Below are 20,018 nucleotides of genomic sequence, written 5' to 3'. Positions count from 1 at the left end.
CGCCGCGTCTGCTGTGCCTGCCGCTGGCCGCCACCGCTCTGGAAGGCGCAGGGAGGCCGGGCGGTGTGCGCCCCGCGGCTCGTCGTGCGTGGGCGGGCTCGGGGTGCGGAGCGGCCGAGCTCCTGAGGAGGCGCTGGGCGCCGGCCGCCCGGCCGCGCTCGCCCGCGGATCCCCGCCGCCCTGGCCAGGGCCCTCGGTGAGATGCCCTGTGGGGAGGACTGGCTCAACCACCCGCTCGGGATCGTGCAAGGTTTCTTTGCCCAAAATGGAGTTAATCCTGACTGGGAGAAGAAAGTAATTGAATATTTTAAGGAAAAGCTGAAGGAAAATAATGCTCCTAAATGGGTACCGTCATTGAATGAGGTTCCCCTTCACTACTTGAAACCCAACAGCTTTGTGAAATTCCGTTGCATGATTCAGGACATGTTTGATCCCGAGTTTACATGGGAGTCTATGAGACGGTTAACCAGAACACGAAAGCACGTGTTCTTCATTTTGGAAAATATAGAGATGTAGCAGAGTGTGGGCCTCAACAGGAACTTGACTTAAACTCTCCGCGATCTACCACTTTGGAAAGGCAAACTTTCTACTGTGTTCCAGTGCCTGGGGAGTCCACATGGGTGAAAGAGGCCTATATCAATGCGAACCAAGCCCGAGTCAGTCCCTTGACGTCGTACACTCCCAGTCGTCACAAGAGGAGTTATGAAGATGATGAAGATATGGATCTACAGCCCAGTAAACAGAAAGACCAGCATGCTAGTGCCAGGCAAGCAGGGAGTGTTGGTGGTCTTCAGTGGTGCAGAGAGCCAAAGCGCTTAGAGACTGAAGCTTCTGCTGGGCAGCAGCTGAACTCCCTGAACCTGTCTTCGCCTTTCGATCTGAATTTCCCACTGCCGGGAGAGAAGGGACCTGCATGCCTTGTGAAGGTGTATGAAGATTGGGACTGTTTCAAAGTAAATGACATTCTGGAGTTGTATGGCATACTGTCTGTGGATCCTGTGCTCAGTGTATTGAACCATGATGACAGGGATGCCGCTGCGCTGCTGGACCCGATGGAGTGCACAGACGTGGCCGAAGAGCAGCGCGTGCACAGCCCGCCTGCCTTGCTGGTGCCCAGGATTCACGTGGTTTTAGCCCAGAAGTTGCAGCACATCAACCCTTTGCTGCCGACCTGCCTTAATAAAGAAGAGAGCAAAACCTTTGTCTCAAGTTTCATGTCTGAACTGTCTCCAGTCAGAGCAGAACTGCTTGGATTCTTCATTCACGCCCTCTTGGGAGATAGTCTGGCTGCGGAATACCTTATATTGCACCTCATCTCTACAGTATATACAAGAAGAGATGTTCTTCCTCTAGGAAAATTTACAGTTAACCTGAGTGGTTGCCCACGAAACAGCACCTTCACAGAACACTTATATCGAATTATTCAACATCTTGTTCCAGCGTCTTTTCACCTACAGATGACGATAGAGAACATGAACCATTTGAAGTTCATCCCCCACAAAGACTACGCAGCGAATCGCTTGGTCAGCGGACTCCTGCAGCTGCCCAGCAACACCTCCCTCATCGTTGACGAGACACTCCTGGAGCAGGGTCAGCTGGACAGCCCAGGGGTCCACAATGTGACTGCCCTGAGCAAGCTCATAACCTGGCAGAAGGTGGATTACGACTTCAGCTATCACCAGATGGAGTTCCCTTGCAACATCAACGTTCTCATCACCTCGGAAGGGCGCTCCCTCCTCCCGGCCAACTGCCAGGTCCACTTGCAGCCCCAGCTCGTCCCACCCAACATGGAGGAGCACATGAGCAGCCTGCTCGCCGCCATGCTGCCCTCTGTGCTCAACAAGTTACGCGTCTACCTGACCCTGCTGAGGTTCCTGGATTACAGCATCTCTGACGACGTGACCAAGGCAGTGGAAGACGACTTCGTGGAAATGCGTAAGAATGACCCTCAGAGCATCACCGCCGGCGACCTGCACCAGCTGCTCGTAGTGGCCTGGTTTCTGTCGCTCAGCGCTGGTCAGACAACTCTGTCGCGAGAACGGTGGCTCAGAGCAAAGCAGCTGGAGTCGTTAAGGAGAAACAGGCTTCAGCAGCAGAAGTGTGTGAATGGGAACGAACTGTAACGATCTGACACCTCTGGGGAGGAGGGGGCGGATCAGAGCCACGTTATTGTAGAATTCAAATGCCATTTATACTACATCGTTTTATAGACAATTTCTATCAGAAACCAATGACTTTTCTTGAAATCAAGCCTGGTAACATCTGAAGTTTATATGACATTCAGTTAGGGCTTTTACCTTACTGATTTTATGGAGCTTTTGAAGTTTGTTTTATAATTATATAAATTAGTAACAATGTACAAAAAAACATATTTGATATTAAACATTTAATATTGATAACATTGTTGATTATCCTATTTCCTGAGCTCCAGCTAAGTCACAGGACAAACTTTGTTGAATTGCTAATGTTAACTTCATTTGAAGATTACTGCAATTTCAAGGTTAGAGGACTCTTTGCAATTAACGGTGGTTTGTTCAGGTCTGGGTCTAGGGCGCGGGTGTCCTTGCCACCGACCCACACAGCTGGCAGAAACGCTGGGCTCTGGCAACTCTCCCCACTTAGTGGACGGGCTTGGACCTGGGGGTGTGACACGTAGCAGTGCCTCCCAGGCTTTTGGACGTCATGGACCAGAAATCTTTCCAAAAACTTACGGGATGGGGTTGCCAATTTATTTCGCTAAGTAATCAGAAATAAATCACTGTATTATCACTTTTTTTTTCATAAAAGGATAATCTCACAGAGTCCTTTCAATGGAATAAATTTCGCTTTTTGAAAAGCACCTGTCCTCACTGTTCTCAGTGGATCCCAGTGGATCGAGAACCCCTGACGGAACTCACCTGAGGGACTGCTGCCCTGCAGTTGTGCCCAAATATGAGATAAGCAAAATAGTAAACTTCGGGGAGAAAAATATTATAAATCGCATTTCCCTGAGTTTTGAGCTTTTTAGGTTTATCAGTTACTTTCAAATGCATTAGATCAAACTAACGTCTGCTGCTCCAGCAAAGGCCTGGGGAAACTACAAGTAGTTTTCCGGAGACCACCTAACAACTGTAATACTCTTTTACAGGAACAAAAACTTTTCGGGTAGCTAGAGAGCAAACTGATACACTGTGTAGTGTGACTGTGGCCACAAGAGTCTCCAGAGGCTTAGGATATTGCTTTTCTAAAGCTGTCAGTGGTACACGAGGATTTTCGTTTAGTCAGTAACTTACCTAGTTGGAAACAGATCCAATGATCCCTTACATTCTTTCTGTGAGGCCTAAGTTGACATTGTGAACCACAGAAATGGAGTCAGCCTTGAAAATTCAAGGGATTTGAATGCCTGGTGAAGGGAAGTAAAAATTCATAGTTCAACTTTTCTTAAAGACAAATCTATTTTTATAAACTAATGTAAATAATGTTTATATTAGAATTCTAACTGGTTTTCATTTTTATAACTGGTAGACTAGACCTTCCTTAAACTTTTAGAAATAAAGTGCCCACTGGATTTGTGATAATACATTTTCTTTGCCCTAGAACAAAGTAGACAAGTTACCGTGAGTCTAATTGTGCCAATGTAAACTGTAATTTACCAAAGAGAAATACACAATTTGCTTGGTCTTGCAGAAAAGTTCCTTTAAGAGAACCCTTTGTCCAATAAATAAAAACTTCCCAAATTAAAAAAAAAAAGCAACAAGAGGCCATTGTTTTGAGCTAAACTCCTGCACCAGGCCCCAACAGACTTGACAAAAAATAAAAATGGAGTAATCTATGGTAGAATTCCATGTCAGGAAATTCACTTGTTGTCTGACCTCCCCTTGAGACCAGGAGAAAGATAGCCACATTTCCCAAACAGATCAAGCAGTGAATTTGCTTTCAACTTCTCTCTGTTTTAATTCTTACCTCCTTTAATCTTTTAGTTATTTGAAAAACTAACCTCATATGATCCAGTTAATTATTGTTCTATTGTTCTGTCTGTTGTCCTCACCTTACTGGGAAAATAACTTTGAAATAACTTTAAAATGACAAGTCCCTTTTAGGTTCTTTGTTTCTGCTTTTTTGTTTTTTCAGTTCTTTTCTTTCCATAAAAGCACCTTCTGTTTGGACCATCGGAGCACTTACCCTATTTTATGGAATGGCATGTTGCCAAATTCTAGAATTGCAAAATAAATCCAAGAGATCTTTAAGCTAAATTTGTTGGGGCCAGAATTGTGGACTAGTGGGACTATATGGGTACCAGTTCATGTTGTGGCTGCTCCTCTTCTGATCCACTTCCCTTTTAGTGGCCTGAGAAAGCAGTGGAAGATGGCCCAGGTGTTTAGGCTCCTGCCACCTCCATGGGAGACCCAGATAGAGCTCCTGGCTCCTGGCCTCAGGCTGGCTGTTGCAGCCTTTGGGGGAGTGAACCAGTGGATGGAAGGCCTCTCTCTCTGTCTTTCCTCTGTAACTTTGACTTTCAAAACAGATCAATTAATCTTTTTTTTAAAAAAAAAACCCTAAATTTCTTGTAAACTTTTTGTTAATTTTATAAATAAGCAAAAGGTATTGCTGTTTTCTCATATTTTTATGGTGCATTGTTAGGTATTAGCCAGGAATTATTTAATTCCTAGGGGTAGGTGCCTTTGCTTAACTTGCTATGTTACTATGGATTTAAATAATTTATGACTCTGTTAGAATAGTCATTCTCATGATTCTTATGTCATAGCAGAGCAGTTTATTGCCATGACTTATATTTCATGTTAAATAGGTGTATATTTAAATTAGCAATCTTATTGTAGGAGAGGAAAAAAATCTCCAAACTCACACCCTTCCACCCACAAAATTCAATGACTGGGGCCCACTAATTAAAGTGTTAAAAGATAGATTAACAAGAGAAAAAAAATGTTTCAATTAGGTACATATGCAAGGAAATCTAACAAAGAAGTGAGATTCAAATAGGCAGCCAGGTGATTGAGGTTTATATACCACCTTAGGCTAAACAAAGAAATACCTGGGTTTGGGGGTAGGGGAGGTAAGTTGCAGGAAGAAAAGAGGAGGGACATACAATCAATAGGGATTTCCTGTTATACAGGTAAGAGATACAAATGTGCACAAGTAAATTTCTTTTGTAAATGTAGCTACCCTTTACAAAAGGGAAATTTGTGGCCAATCTGGTTAGGAAGAGATAAAGACATTTTTCTCTATTTCTTGATTTCTGATTGCTTTTACCTGAAACTGATTCCTGTGCCATAGAGAACTCAGGCATTTTGGGGTTCTTTCTTGTAAACTTCACTATTCAAGCATTGTTCCTTCAGCCACCTCAGGCGCCTCCAATTTACAACTCTCTTTGAACCACCCTTGCTATGTTATAGGCTGTCACTAATTAGTGGATTGTTTCACATGCTCATCTAATGTTCATGACAGTAATACATCTATTTCTTTGAAAATTATATTTTGACACTGTAAATCTCAGTCTGTGTCTTTCAACTCTACCAGTTTTTAGAATACAATTATTTGGGGTTCATGAGATATTGAAAGAGTGCTGGAATTGAATTTTGCAGAAAAATAAACTCGACTTAGGATAAGAACTTGCTTACATTCAAATGACTTCTGATATAATTGTGAATTGGGTTGAAAAAACTAGGCTTTAAAATTTCCAGTCCAAGGTCATGACAGCTTGAATACCATATAAGAATATTCAAAAACTGTGATTACCACACACATGCTTGGAACAAAATATTCTGTAACCTGAAAAATGGTATAACTACTTTATTCTTTATTATAATATTCAATTACTTTTATGGATATCAAAATTATGTATGATTACAATGTAAGGTTGATAGTTAACATAACAAAATCACCTATACATATTAAGTCAATAGTTTTATTACTGTAATATCCAGATATTAACAATTCAATAAGAAAATGTAATAAATAGGAATTATTTTTAGAAAACAGAACACAGCAGGTCAAAATAATGCCATATTTTTTTAACATTTATGAGTCATAGTATTTATATCACAGTTTTAAAAATGTGCATTTGTACAACAAGAGAGAATATCACACAGTTTAGCATAAACTTACATTTTTCTCTCGGAAGATAATAATCTAACAATTTGACAAAAATAATGCCCTTATTTTGACGATGGAGAGGAAGAGAGAGAGAGAGAGAGAGAGAGAGAAGAAAGAATGAAAGAAAGAAAGGAAGAAAGAAAACCTAATAGTTGTCATGAACAGCTTCCAGAAAAGTGGTTTTTATTGTGATTATTTAGAACTTCTTATTTTTTTAAAGATTTATTTTATTTATTTGAAAGAGTTACAGAGAGAGGTAGAGCCAGAGAAAGAGAGGTCTTCCATCCACTGGTTCACTCCCCAGTTGGCCGCAACAGGTGGAGCTGAGCTGATCCGAAGTCAGGAGCCAAGAACTCCCTCTGGGTCCCCCACATGTGTGCAGGGGTCCAAGGACCCTACTGCTTTCCCAGGACATAGCAAAGAGCTGGTTTGGAAGTGAAGCAGCCAGGGTCTGAACTGGTGCCCATATGGGATGCTGGCACTGCAGGCAGAGGCTTTATCCGCTATACCCCTAGAATTTCTTAAAATAAATAAATATGATGCCATTAAAATAACAAAACATATTTTGCTGACATTAGACTATGACAAAATAAGACACCAAAGAAGAAACTTTTTCCTTCTAAATATTTAAGTTCTGTAGGGGGAAGAAGATTTTTTTTTTCTAAATTCTCAGAAAGGCTCCTGTAAGAAAACAGATTAATATGAAAAAAAGCATTCAAATTCCTTTAATATATATTTTCATGACATGGGAGTTTTCATAAGGGAGTGAAGATCTGAAGAAGTGATTAAACCTGAGAGATTTTTAAATTAATTTTTTAGATTTATTTTATGTATTTGAAAGGCAGAATTACAAAAATAGAGAGAGGGAGAGACAGACAAATGTCTTCCATCTACTGGTTCACTTCCTAAAAGGATGTAAAAGCCACCATTGGGGCAAACTGAAGCCAAGAACCAGGAATTTCCTCAGGATCTCCAACATGGGCATAGGGGCATAAGCACTTGGACCATCCTCCAATGCTTTCCCATGTGCATTAGCAGGGAGCTGAACAGAAGAGGAGCAACAGGAAATCATGCCAACACCCATAGGGGATGCTCACGTTGCAGGCAGTGACTCAACTCACTGGGGTTATGACCAGGGCTAGAGTTATGGTTAGGGTTAGGGTTAGGTTTAATGTTAAGGCCAGGGCTATACTACAGTTAGTGTTAGTGTTAGGATTATTGGTTAGGAGAGGGTTAGGGCTAGAATTAGGTTTAAGCTTAGGGCTAATGTGAGGGTTAGGGCCAGGACTAGAGATAGAGATAGGGTTAGGGTTAGGGTTAGAGTTTGTGTAAAAGCTACATTTATTGCTATGCTATGATTAGGGTTATGGTTATAATTTATGGTTAGTAGTAAGGTTAGGCAAAAATTAGATTTAGAACTATGGCTAATGCAAGGGCTTGTTGCAGATTTGGTTGAGAGTTAGGGTTAGAGTTAGGGTTAGGTTTAGAATTGAAGTTAGGGCTATGCTATGGTTAGGGTTAGCATTAGAATTAGTGGTTAGTGTTAGAATTAGGGCTGGAGTTAGGTTTATTACTAGGGCTAAGGAGAGTGTTAGTGTGAGAGTTAGACCCAAATCTAGAGCTAGGGTTATAGTTAGGATGATGATTAGTCTAGCACTATGCAACTGTTAGGGTGAGGGTTAGATTTATTTTTTTAATGTTAGTGTTATTTGGAAAAATAGGTTTAAGGCTATGGCCAATGTGAGGGCTTATGGCAGATTTGGTGTGGGATAGGTTTAATGTTTTGGTTAGGGTTAACATAGTGCTATGATTAGGGCTAGGGCTATGCTTTGGTTAGTGTTAGGTAAGGATTAGTGGTTAGGATGAAGGTTACGGCTAGAGTTAGACTTAAGGATAGGGCTAATTTGAGAATGAGTGTGAGACTTAGTTCCAGGACTATGGTTAGGGTTAAAGTTAGGATTAGGATTACAATTAGACACAGAGCTATGCTATGGTCAGGATTAGAATTAGTGATTAGTGTTAAGTTTAAGCTTGAATTAGATTTAGGATTGGACTAAAGCAGGAGCTACTGCAAGGGTTATGGTTATGGTTATGGTTAGGGTTAGGTTTAGTGTTAGGACTAGGGCTATGCTACACTTAGTGCTAGTATTAGGATTATTGGATAAGGGAGGGTTAGAGCTAGAGTTAGGTTTAAGGCTAGGGCTAAATCGAGGGCTAGTGTGAGGGCCAGGACTAGAGTTAGGGTTATGGTTGGGTTAGGATTAAATTTAGGGTATGCTGAGGTTAGTGTTAAGGTTAGGATTAGTGGTTAGAGTGAAGGTTAGGGCTAAAGTTATGTTTTCAGCTAGTAGATGAATGCTAGTGTTAGGTTAGGCCATTGCCTAGGGTTAGGGTTAGAATTGAGGTTAGGGTTAGGGTTAGCATTATTATTAGACTTAGGGATATATTATGGTTAGTGTTAGGGTTAGGATTAGTCATTAGGGTGAGGGTTAAGGTTAGATTTAAGTTTAAATATTAGCCTTACTCCAAGGCCTAAGGTTAGGTTAGGTTTATGGTTATGTTTAAGATTAGGGTTAGCACTATGCTACCTTAGGGTTAGGATTAGAATTTACGGTTAGTGTCAGGATTAGGATTAGAGTTAAATTTAGGTTTTGGGTGAATGTGAGAGCTAGTGTGCAGATTTGGGCAAGAGTTAGATGTAGGGTAGGATTAAGGTTAGTGTTAGGATTAGGTCTAGGGCTATTCACTGGTTACTGTTAGGTTAAGATTAGTGGTTAGTGTGTAGGTTGGAGCTATAGTCAGTTGTAGGATTTGGGCTAAGGTGAGCCTTGGTGTTAGAGATAGGCCAAAGGCTAGGGTTAGGGTTAGGGTTAGCATTAAGTGTAGGATAATGTTTCAGTTTAGTGCTCTGCTATAGTTAGGTTTGGGTTAGAATTAGTGGTTAGCGTTACAGTTAGGGTGAAAGTTAGGTTATGAATATGGCTACTGCAAGGGTTTGTGTGTAGATTTAGGCAAGAGCTAGGGTTAGGATTAGGATTAATGGTTAGGGTTAGGGTTAGGGCTAGAGTTAGTTTTAAAGCTTAGGCTCTAGTGCTAGAGTTAGGTGGAGGCCTGGGATTAGGGTAGAGTTAGGATTAGGGATAGGTTTATGTTTTGGTTTAGAGTAAGGCTATGCTGCAGCTAGAGTTATGGTTAGAGTTAGTGGTTAGTGTTAATACTAATGCTAGAGTTTGGTTTATGATTAGCTCTAAGGAAATGGCTAGAATGAGGGTTAAGGCCAGGCCTAGTGTTAGTGTTAGGGTTAATATTAAGTTTGGGATTAAGTTTAGGGTATAAGCTACAGTTAGAATTAGTGATTAGGTTTATATTTAGGTCTAGAGTTAGGTTTACAATTAGGGCTAAGGAGTGGGTTTTGTGAAAATTAGTGCCAGAGCTAGGTTTAGGGCTAGTGTGATGGTTCAGATTAGATTGTTATTTAGGGTTAGGGCTATGCTATGGTTATGGTTAAGGTTAGAATTTGATTAGAGTTAGGGTTTAGGGTGAACTTAGTTTTAGGACTATGACTAATGCAAGGTCTATATCTGGATTTGGATGAGAGCTAGGGTTAGTGTTAGTGTTAGTGTTAGGATTAAGGCTAAGTCTATTTACTGCTGAGATTTGGATTAGTATTAGTGGTTAAATAGAGGGTTAGGGCTAGAGTTTGTTTTAAGGCTAGGGTTAATTTGAGGGCTAGGGTGAGGTTTAGTGCCAGGGCAAAAGTTACTGCTATGGTTAGGGTTAGGATTAGCTATTATATTCTTAGATTTATGATTAGGATTAGTGGTTAGAGTGATGGTTAGAGATAGAATTAGGTATAGGGTTTATATTAAGTTGAGCTCTTGTGTTAACGTTCCACTGATGCATAGGGTGAAGGTTAGGGTTAGCTTTAGGGTTAGGGTCAGGGCTATGCTACAGTTAAGGTTAAGGTAAGAATTAGTAGTTAGTGTTAGTGTTAGGGTTAGGGTTAAAGTTGAGTTTAAGACTATGGCTAATGCAAAGGCTAGTGTGAGGATTTGGGTGAGAGCTTGGATTAAGGTTGGGGTTAGATTTAAGCTTATGATTAGAGCTAGGGCTATGCTACAGTTAAGGCTAAGGTTAGAATTACTTTTTATTCTTAGGGTTATTTGGAAAAATAGGTTTAGGACTATGGCTAATGTGAAGGCTTGTATGCAGATTTGTGGGCTGCTATGTTTTGTGTTTTGATTAGGGTTATGGTAGTCTTAGAGTTCAGTTTGATTGGAAGTATCTTGTAGCCACAGACTACTGGCAGAGGGGTTATTAGCAATACAGAGTTGGCAACATATAATATGCAAATGCACTAAGAATATCGTTGCTCCTGTGATTGCAGAAAATGGTCCTGTAACTCAGGTCAAACAAGGGTGCTACATTGAGCTTACGTGGTAGGTGCAGTTTACATCCTGTTCATAAAACCAAATGAAATGAATACACAGGGAAGAGACTGTTCCCCAAAAGTAATGCAATTGTGAAATTTTGCAGTCCCCGCTGTTCACTGGAGTAGGTGACACAACTTGGTAGAATGACTTCAGACCCAAATCCAGTTTTCAGCATGACCAAGTGTTGAGTCATGGTTGCTGTACTGAGCTTCCTATGTAGGCTCAGTTTGCATCCACAGCCATCAGCACAAAGCTGACAGAAATGAAAAGGCAGGGAAGTGACTATTTCCCAAAAGCAGTGCATTTGTGAAATTTTGCAGTCCCTGTGGATCACTGGAGCAGGGGAAATCACTTGGTGAAATGACTTGAGACCCAACACCAGTTTTCAGCATCAGGAAGTTTTGAATTATTACAGTAGTGAAGGGTTTTTACAGGAGGAAAGCTGTTTCAATCCCCACAGTGTAGGCACTTCAGAAGCTATGTGGTCCCAGTGCTTCCATAGTCACCCACGTGAATTGCGCTTGAATGACATGTTGTGTGTGACTTACCTGCCAGAATAGAGTGTGTCCCTCATGGCAATGCAGCAAACACTTTGAAGTTCCTGAGCATTCATCAACCAATATACGTATGTTGCTTCAATGAGTATGCTTGAATGTGTAATTTGATGATTGCGGATTACTTTCAACAAGAGATTTCCTAAAGTTCTGTAATGGAATATAGTTCATACCAGCTTAGTATCCACTTGACTGCAGATTTCATTGGAACCAGTAGCATACCTTGCAGCCATAGGCTACTGTCAGAGTGGTCGTTAGTGATCCAGGGTGACCAACGTATGGTAAGAGAACATGCCAACAGGCATGTTGATCCTGTGATTTCAAAGAACGATTCCATATCTGAGGTCTAATGTGGATGCTGCACTGAACTTCCTCATTAGGCTCTGTGTGTCTCCATGGTCACCCACACAAATTCAATTGAAATGAGAATGCAGAGAAGTGACTATTTCCCAAAAGCAGTGTTCTTGGGAAATTTCACAGTCCCTGCAGTTCACTAGAGCAGGGGAAACCTTTTGGTGAAGTGACCTCAGTCCCAACCCCTGTTTTCGGCACCAAGAAGTATTGAGTAATTACAACAGTGAAGGTATTTTGTGGGGAGATTGCTATTCCCATTCTCACAGTGTTGACAATTTGAAAGCAGTGTGGTACCAAGTGCTTCAAACATAGCTGCATGAATTGTGCTTGAGTGATATGTTGTGTGTGAATTGCTTGCCAGAATACAGTGTCTCTCCAGGCAATGCAGCAACCCCTTTCCATTTCCTGAGCATTCACCAACCAATACATGCATTTACATCAGTGAGTATGCTGGAATGTACCATTTGGAGATTTGTAGGTTACTTTCAACAGATTTCCTGAAGTTCTGTCATGGAACAGACTTTGTAGCAGCTTGGTATCCACTTGACAACAGATTCAGTTGGAATGGATGGCTTATATTGCAGCCACAGGCTACTGTCAGAATGGTCATTAGTGATCCAGAGCAATCAAGGGATGGTAGGAAAACATACCATGAGTCAGGTTGTTCCTGTGAATTCAAAGAACTGTTCTGTATCTCAGGTCTAACATGGGTGAGACACTGAGTTTCCTCAGTAGGCTCAATTTGCATCCACAGTCACCCACACAAAGCTGACTGAAACAAATACACAGGTAAGAGACTATTCCCCCAAAGCAGTGCACTCATGAAATTTTACATTCCTTCTGTTAAATGGATCTGGGAACACCACTTGGTGAAATGGCTTCATGCCAACACCAGTTATTGGCATGTCCAAATTTTGAGTCATGGATTTATACTGAACTCTGTCAGTGGGCTGAGTTTACATCCACAGTACTGGCACAAAGTTGAATGAAATGAGAATGCAGGGAAGTTTCATTTCCCCCAAAGCAGTGCACTTGCAAAATTTCACAATCCCTACTGTTCACTAAAGCAGTGGAAACCACTCAGTGAAATGACTTCATGTCCAACACCAGTTTTTGGTATCAGGAAGTATTGAATTATTATGTAAGAAAAGGGATTTCATGGGAAAAACACTGCTCCCATCTTCACAGTATATGTGCTTTTAAAGCAGTGTGGTCCCACTGCTTCCTACATGACTTTCTTGACTCATGCTTGAGTGACATGTTATGTGTGAGTTGCCTGCCAGAAGAGAGTGTGTCTGTCTTGGCAATGCAGTGACTGCATTCAAGTTTCTGAGTGTTTGCCAATGGATACACATACATTGGTCTCAATGAGTATGAAATAACACAATGAGATGATTTGTGAGTTATTAGTAACAAGAGAGTTCCCAATCTTCTGTCATGGAATGGAATACATACCAGATTATTATCCCCTGAGAGCAGATTTCAGTTGGAATGGATGTCATATCTTTCAACCACTGGCTACTAGCAGAGTATTCACTTGTAATCCACAACTGGCAACGAATGATAAAAGAATGTTTCAAGAGTTGTGTTGCTCCTGTGATTTCAAAGAACGGTTCTGTATCTCAGGTCTAACTAACATGGGTACAACATTGAACTTCCTCTGTAGGCTCAATTTCTGTACACAGTCATTTGAACTATGCTAAAACAAATACACAGGGAATAAACCATTCCACAAAAGCAGTGCACTCAGAATTTTGCAGTCCCCACTGTTCAATGGAGCAGGGAAAACCACTAGGTGAAATGACTTATGTCCCAGAACCAGTTTTAATCATAACCAAGTATTGAGCCATGGTGTACACTCAGCTTCCTTGGAATGCTCAGTTTGCATCCACAGTCACTGGCAAAATGCTGACTAAAACAATAATACAGAGAAAGGACTGATCCCCAAAAGCACTGCAGTCACAGTCCTTGCTGTACACTGGACCAGGACGCACCACTTGGTGAAATGACTTGAAGCCCAACAGCAGTTTTAAGCATAACTAAGTATTGAGCCATTGGTGCTATACTAAAGTTCCTCTGTAGGCTCAGTTTGCATCCATGGTCACCCACACAATGCTGAGAGAAACAAGAATGCAGGGAAGTGATTGTTCCCTAAAAGCAGTGCACTTGCAATATTTGGTAGTCCCTGCTGTTCATTGGAGCTTGGGGCACCACTTACTGAAATGACTTGAGGCCCAACACATTTTCAGCATGACCATGTTGTGAGTCCTTATGGTAGCACAGTGATTTCATGGGAGGAATATTGTTTTGTTCCTTGCAATGCAGGCACTTTGGAAGCTGTGTGGTCCCACTGCTTCCAAATTCACCTACATGAATTGTTTGTATGACATACTGTATTTGAATTGCCTGTCAGAGTGTGTCTCTCCTAGCAATGCAGCAACTGCATTCAGGTACCAATACACTCACATTGGCCTCAATGGGTATGCCATAATGCACAATGTGGTGATTTGCAGGTTACTCACAACAAGATATTTCCTAAAGTTCTGTCCTGGAATGGAGCTAATACCAGTATAGTATCCACTGGATGGTAGATTTCAGTTGGAAAAGATGACATATCTTGAAGTCAGAGTGGTCATTAGTGATCCAGATCTGGCAACATATGGTAGCAGAACATGGCACAAGTTACATTGCTCCTGTGATTTCAAAGAATGGTTCTGTATTTTAGGTCTAACATGGGTGCTACACTGAGCTTCCTCAGTAGACTCAGTTTGCATCAGTGGTTATCTGTACAAAGCCAACTGAAATGAGTATACAGAGAGGAGACTATTCCCCAACAGCAATACAACTGAGAATTTTGCAATCCCAGTTGATCACTGGAGCTGGGGACACCATTCAGTTAAATTATATCAGGCCCAGCACCAGTTTTAGACAGGAGCAAGAACTGAGTCATGTTGTTCACTCAGCTGCCTTGGTAGGCTCAGTTTTCATCCAAGGTCACCAGCACAAAATCAGCTGAACTGAGAACTCAGGGAAGGGACTCATCTCCAAAAGCTTTACAATCACCACATTTTTCAATCCCCACTGTTCATTAGACCAGGGTACACAGCTCAGTGAATTGACTTGAGGCCCAACACTAGTTTTCAGCACGACCTTACTCAGTCATTATCGTAGTGCTGTGATTTCATGAGAGGAATACTGTTCTCATCCTCAAAGTGTAGGTGCTTTGTAAGCCTTGTGATCCCATTGCTTCCAACAAGTCTTCCTTGAATCATGCTTGAGGGACATGCTGTGTGTGAGTTACCTGCCAGAATAGAATGTGTCTCTCCTGGCAATGTGAAAACCACATTCTTATTCTTTTTTATTTTTATTTTTATTTTTTAATTATAAACACTTTTATTTAGTAAATATAATTTTCAAAAGTACAGCTTATGGATTACAACGGCTTTCCCCCGCATGACTTCCCTCCCACCCAAACCCCTCCCATCTCTCACTCCCTCTCCCATTCCATTCACATCAAGATTCATTTTCAATTATCTTTATATACAGAAGATCAATTTAGTATATATTAAGAAAAGATTTTATCAGTTTGCACCCACACAGAACATAAAGCATAAAATACTGCTTCAGTACAAGTTATAGCATTAATTCACATTGGACAACACATTAAGGGCAGAGATCCCACATGAGGAATAAGTACACAGTGACTCCTGTTGTTGACTTAACAATTTGACACTCTTGTTTATGGCATCAGAAATCTCCCTAGGATCTAGTCGTGAGTTGCCAAGGCTATGGAAGCCTCTTGAGTTCGCTGACTTCAATCTTATTTAGACAAGGTCATAGTCAAAGTGGAAGTTCTCTCATCCCTTCAGAGAAAGGTACCTCCTCCTTTGATGGCCCGTTCTTTCTACTGGGATCTCACTCACAGAGATCTTTCATTTAGGCTTATTTTTCCCCAGAGTGTCTTGGCTTTCCATGCCTACAATACTCTCATGGGCTCTTCAGCCAGATCCAAATGCCTTAAGGGCTGATTCTGAGGCCAGAGTGCTATTTAGGACATCTGCCATTCTATGAGTCTGCTGTGTATCCTGCTTCCCATGTTGGATTGTTCTCTCCCTTTTTTATTCTAACAGTTAGTATTCGCAGACACTAGTCTTGTTGCTGCATCTTTTTCCAACTTAGGAATTAAGGTGAAAGAATTTGGGAGGATTCTATCTTTTTTATTGTTCTGAATTGTTTGAGAAGAATTGGAGTTAGTTCTTCTGTAAATGTCTGGTAGAATTCAGCAGTGAATCCATCTGGTCCTGGGCTTTGCTTTGTTGGGAGGGCCTTTATTACTGTTTCAATTTCTGTGTCAGTTATCGGTCTGTTTAGCTTCTCTATGTCTTCATGGTTCAATTAGATAGGTTGCATGTGTCCAGGAATCTGTCCATTTCTGATAGATTTTCCTGTTTGCTGGCATACAAGTCCTTGTAGTAATTTCTGATGATTCTTTTTATTTCTGTGACATCTGTTGTTACATTTCCTTTTTCATCTCTGATTTTATTGATAAGGGTCTTTTTTTAGTTAGTTGGGCCAATGTTGTGTCAATTTTGTTTATTTTTTCAAAAAACCAGCTCCTTGTTTGGCTGATTTTTTGTAATTTTTTTTGGATTCAATCCTATTGATTTCTTCTCTGATTTTAGTTAGTTCTCTTTTCCTACTAGATTTGGGTCTGGTTTGCTGCAGTTTTTCTAGATCCTTGAGATGCATTGAAAGCTCATTTATTTGGTGCCTTTCCAATTTCTTGATGTAGGCACCTATGTAGGCTATAAACTTTCCTCTTGACACTGCATTTGCTGTATCCCATAAGTTTTGATATGTTGTGCTTTTATCCTAATTTTCTTCCAGAAAGTTTTTGATTTCTCTTTTAATTTCTTCTATGACCCAGTGTTCATTCAGGAGCATGTTGTTCAATCTCCATGTGTTTGCATATGCTCTAGGGATTCCTGAGTTGCTAATTTCCAACTTCATTCTCCTATGGTCTGAGAAGCTGCATGGTATGATTCTAATTCTTTTGAATTTGCTGAGACTTGCTTTATGGCCTAGTATGTGGTCAGTCCTAGAGTAGGTTCCATGTACTGCTGAGAAGAATATAGATGCTTTATGTGTAGGATGAAAAGTTCTGTAGATATCTGTTAGTTCCATTTGTGTTATAGTGTCATTTAAATCTACTGTATGCTTGTTGATCTTCTGTCTGGTTGATCTGTCTATTTCTGAGAGTGGAGTATTGAAGTCCCCCAGTACTATTGTATCGGAGTCTAAGTCTACCTTTAAGTCCTTTAACAAATCTTTTAAATAAACTGGTGCCCTGTAATTAGGTGCATATACATTGATAATCATTATATCTTCCTGTTGAATGGATCCCTTAATCATTATATAGTGCCCCTCTTTATCTCTCCCAACAGTTTTTGTGTTAAAGTTTATTTTGTCTGATATTAAGATGGCTACACCCGCTCTTTTTTCATTTCTGTTGGCATGGAATATCTTTTTCCAGCTTTTCTCTTTCAGTCTGCATGCATCTTTGTTGGAAAGATGTGTTTCTTGTAAGCAGCAAATAGATGGGTTTTGTTCCATTCAGCCAGTCTGTGTATTTTAACAGGAGAGTTGAGGCCATTAATGTTCAATGTGACTATTGATAAGTAGTTTAACTTTGCCCTGCCATTTTCCCAAAGGTATTTTCTAATATATGCTTTGAACTTCCTGTGATTTTTTACTGTGAGGTTTTCTTCCTTAACCTTCTTTTATATTGATGATCGTGTTTCTGTGTTTCTGTGTGTAACACATCTTTTTTTTAACTTTTATTTAATGAATGTAAATTTCAGTGTATAGTTTATGGATTACAATGGCTTCCCCTTCCCACAAGTTCCCTCCCACCCACAACCCTCCCCTCTCCCACTCCATTCACATCAAGATTCATTTTCCATTCTCTTTATATACAGAAGATCAATTTAGTATAAAGATTTCAACAGTTTGCACCCACATAGAAACACAAAGTGAAACATACTGTTTGAGTACTGGTTATAGCATTAAATCAAAATGTACAGCACATTAAGGACAGAGATCCCATATGAGGAGCAAGTGCACAGTGGCTCCTGTTGTTGACCCAACAAATTGACACTCTAGTTTATGGCGCCAGTAACCACCCTAGGCTCTCTTCATGAGTTGCCAAGGCTATGGAAGCCTGCCAAGTTTGCCGACTCTGATCATATTTAGACAAGGTCATAAAAGACAGGGTGAGGATAGTAACCAATGATCCTAAGAGTGGCATTTACCAGGTTTGAACAATTATACAGCATTAAGTGGGGAAGAGGACCATCAGTACACACAGGTTGGGAGTAGAGCCATTGGTGGTAGAGTAGAGGTTATGATTATGAAGGAATGAGGCCCAAGTGCGCTAGACAGGGTCTAGAACAAAGCAGAGAGTCATTATTAGAGGAGCTAAGTAAGGGGCTGTCTAAGCTACAAGTAAGTTTTCTGATTGAGAGGCAAATAGAACCTGATAGAAGGGGGTTGATAATAATCTCGTGGGCTTTAGGCCTTGTAAGTTAAGAGGCCCAGACCTATCTATCTCTTCACATGGGGTATATCCTATGGAGGTGTGAACCTCCTAGGGGAAGGCACTCTGTTGACTTTCATTACTTGGCTGGCCTGGGAGGAGAGCTGGCCAGGTAAAGGCAGGTGGCATCTCTAACAAGAAATTTACAGTTCTGCCTGCAATGTTGCTGACCCTACTTGACCATCCCCTCAGCTGCAGTGGTCACTTTGGAAGCTGGGCTGAGTGAAGGGCTTTTCAGCTTAGAGCCAATAAGATCTTTGGCTCTGACCTGAGCATCCTTCGACTCCAGGGCAGGTCCATTTCCAGTGATCCAACTCTTGGCAGAGCTGCCAGGGCTCTTCACAGCTGACTTCTGCTGAAGCCCAGGCTTACCACATTGAAAGCCACTGCAGTGGACTGGCCTGTTGGGTCTCCTTGAGGGCAGATCACTGTACAGATCAGCCAGTAATAGGCCTGCCAGCCATTGCTTCTGATGCCTAGCTTTCTTTTCCTCCTGGTTTGTGTTAAAGCAGGCGAGAGGATGCAAGTCAAGGGAGTGCCCAAGTCCCATCTCTAATCTTCGGTGGCCTGAACTACAAGTCTATAGTCACAGGCATGTTCTGTAGTAGTTTTCCTAAGGTAGACAATGCCCATGAGGAAAATTATATTCTCACTTTAAAACTTTCTTTCACTTTGGTCTGAAAGGGAGGTTTTTTTTAATAGCTTTTAAAATCTTTAACTCTTTTTGTAGATTGCCAATTGATTTGAATTACTTTTTGTTTTTAGTAACCTCAGTTAACCATACTTTCTCTCAGTTGGTACTGTTAATACATTATTGGCTTCATCTGTTTACAGAGCCATCCCAAAGTACTGAATACAATAGAAGGGGCTGGGAAAAGTCCATAGGAACCTATAGGAGGGCAGCTAAACACAGAACTAACAACACGTTAGTTTTATGAGCAGCAAATCATATATAACTGTGGATGACAAAAGACTTTAAGTCGCCATGTTTAAAATTATAAACTCATCAACCAACAAGAGGCACTTGCTTACTTCACAGTATTTTTGAAAGCACCTGTAGGATTTTACAAGTATTTAACCCTTTAGGCCTCTGGGGCTTTCTCATTAAGATAACTATCATGTCTAGTAACACAAGATCATTAGACTTTTTAATTCTCAAACATTTGTATTAATAGCATTTTCCATTATAGAAACTTAAAGTTTGGTACCACATCACATCTTAACAGTACTTCTAATATAATCCCAATAGCCTGATTAGTTGGTGTCTCTATAAGATGAGAGACGTAGGTCCTTCGATTTTTTCAGTTGGGCCCAAACTGGAAAAACCAAAGTCCAGGATTTACTGGAAATTTTAGAGACCAGATTGTTTGAAACTTTGATTTTTTGAATGCCTGTCAAGAATGCCAAGAAGGCTCAAAATCCAAAATATCTGGTTGAAATAAGATTCCTTAAAATCATGACATAACATAGACCAAATTTGATCATTGTTACAAGGTGATTATTCAAATCTTTGAAAATAAGCACACATTTAAATAACCCATAGCTCTTAATAAAAATTCAGCTGTTTTTGAACAATTAGAATTTAACAGACATCAAGAGAACATAATAGATTACTTTAACACATTGCTCTAACAGAGCATCAGAGTTTAATTCTATGTCAAAGAGAAATTGAGCTTCCTGTGATCTTTTGCTGTGAGGTTTCCTTCCTTTACCTTCTTTCATATTGGTGACCATGTTTCTGTGTTTCTGTGTGTAACACATCATTAAGCATCTTTTGCAGGGCAGGATGAGTGGCAACAAATTCTTTCAGTTTCTGTTTGCTATGAAAAGTCTTAATTTCACCTTCATTCACAAATGAGAGCTTTGCAGGATATAATATTCTGGGCTGGCAGTTTTTCTCTCTTAGTACCTGGGCTATGTCTCACCATTCCCTTCTAGCTTGTAGGGTTTCTGCTGAGAAGTCTGCTGTGAGTCTAATTGGAGATCCTCTAA

At 40.7% G+C, this 20,018-nt stretch overlaps 1 pseudogene; it reads left to right on the top strand.

Moving 5' to 3' along the window:
* Window positions 1–201: 201 nt before the first annotated feature.
* LOC133749177 (mini-chromosome maintenance complex-binding protein-like) lies at window positions 202–2,763 on the top strand (annotated as a pseudogene).
* The last annotated feature ends 17,255 nt before the right edge of the window (window positions 2,764–20,018 follow it).

The sequence above is a fragment of the Lepus europaeus genome, chromosome 1 (assembly GCF_033115175.1).
Source record: "Lepus europaeus isolate LE1 chromosome 1, mLepTim1.pri, whole genome shotgun sequence".
NCBI classification, from domain to species: Eukaryota; Metazoa; Chordata; class Mammalia; order Lagomorpha; family Leporidae; genus Lepus; species Lepus europaeus.
Note: the sequence above shows the minus strand (reverse complement) of the source record. Positions and strands in the feature narration are given on the sequence as shown.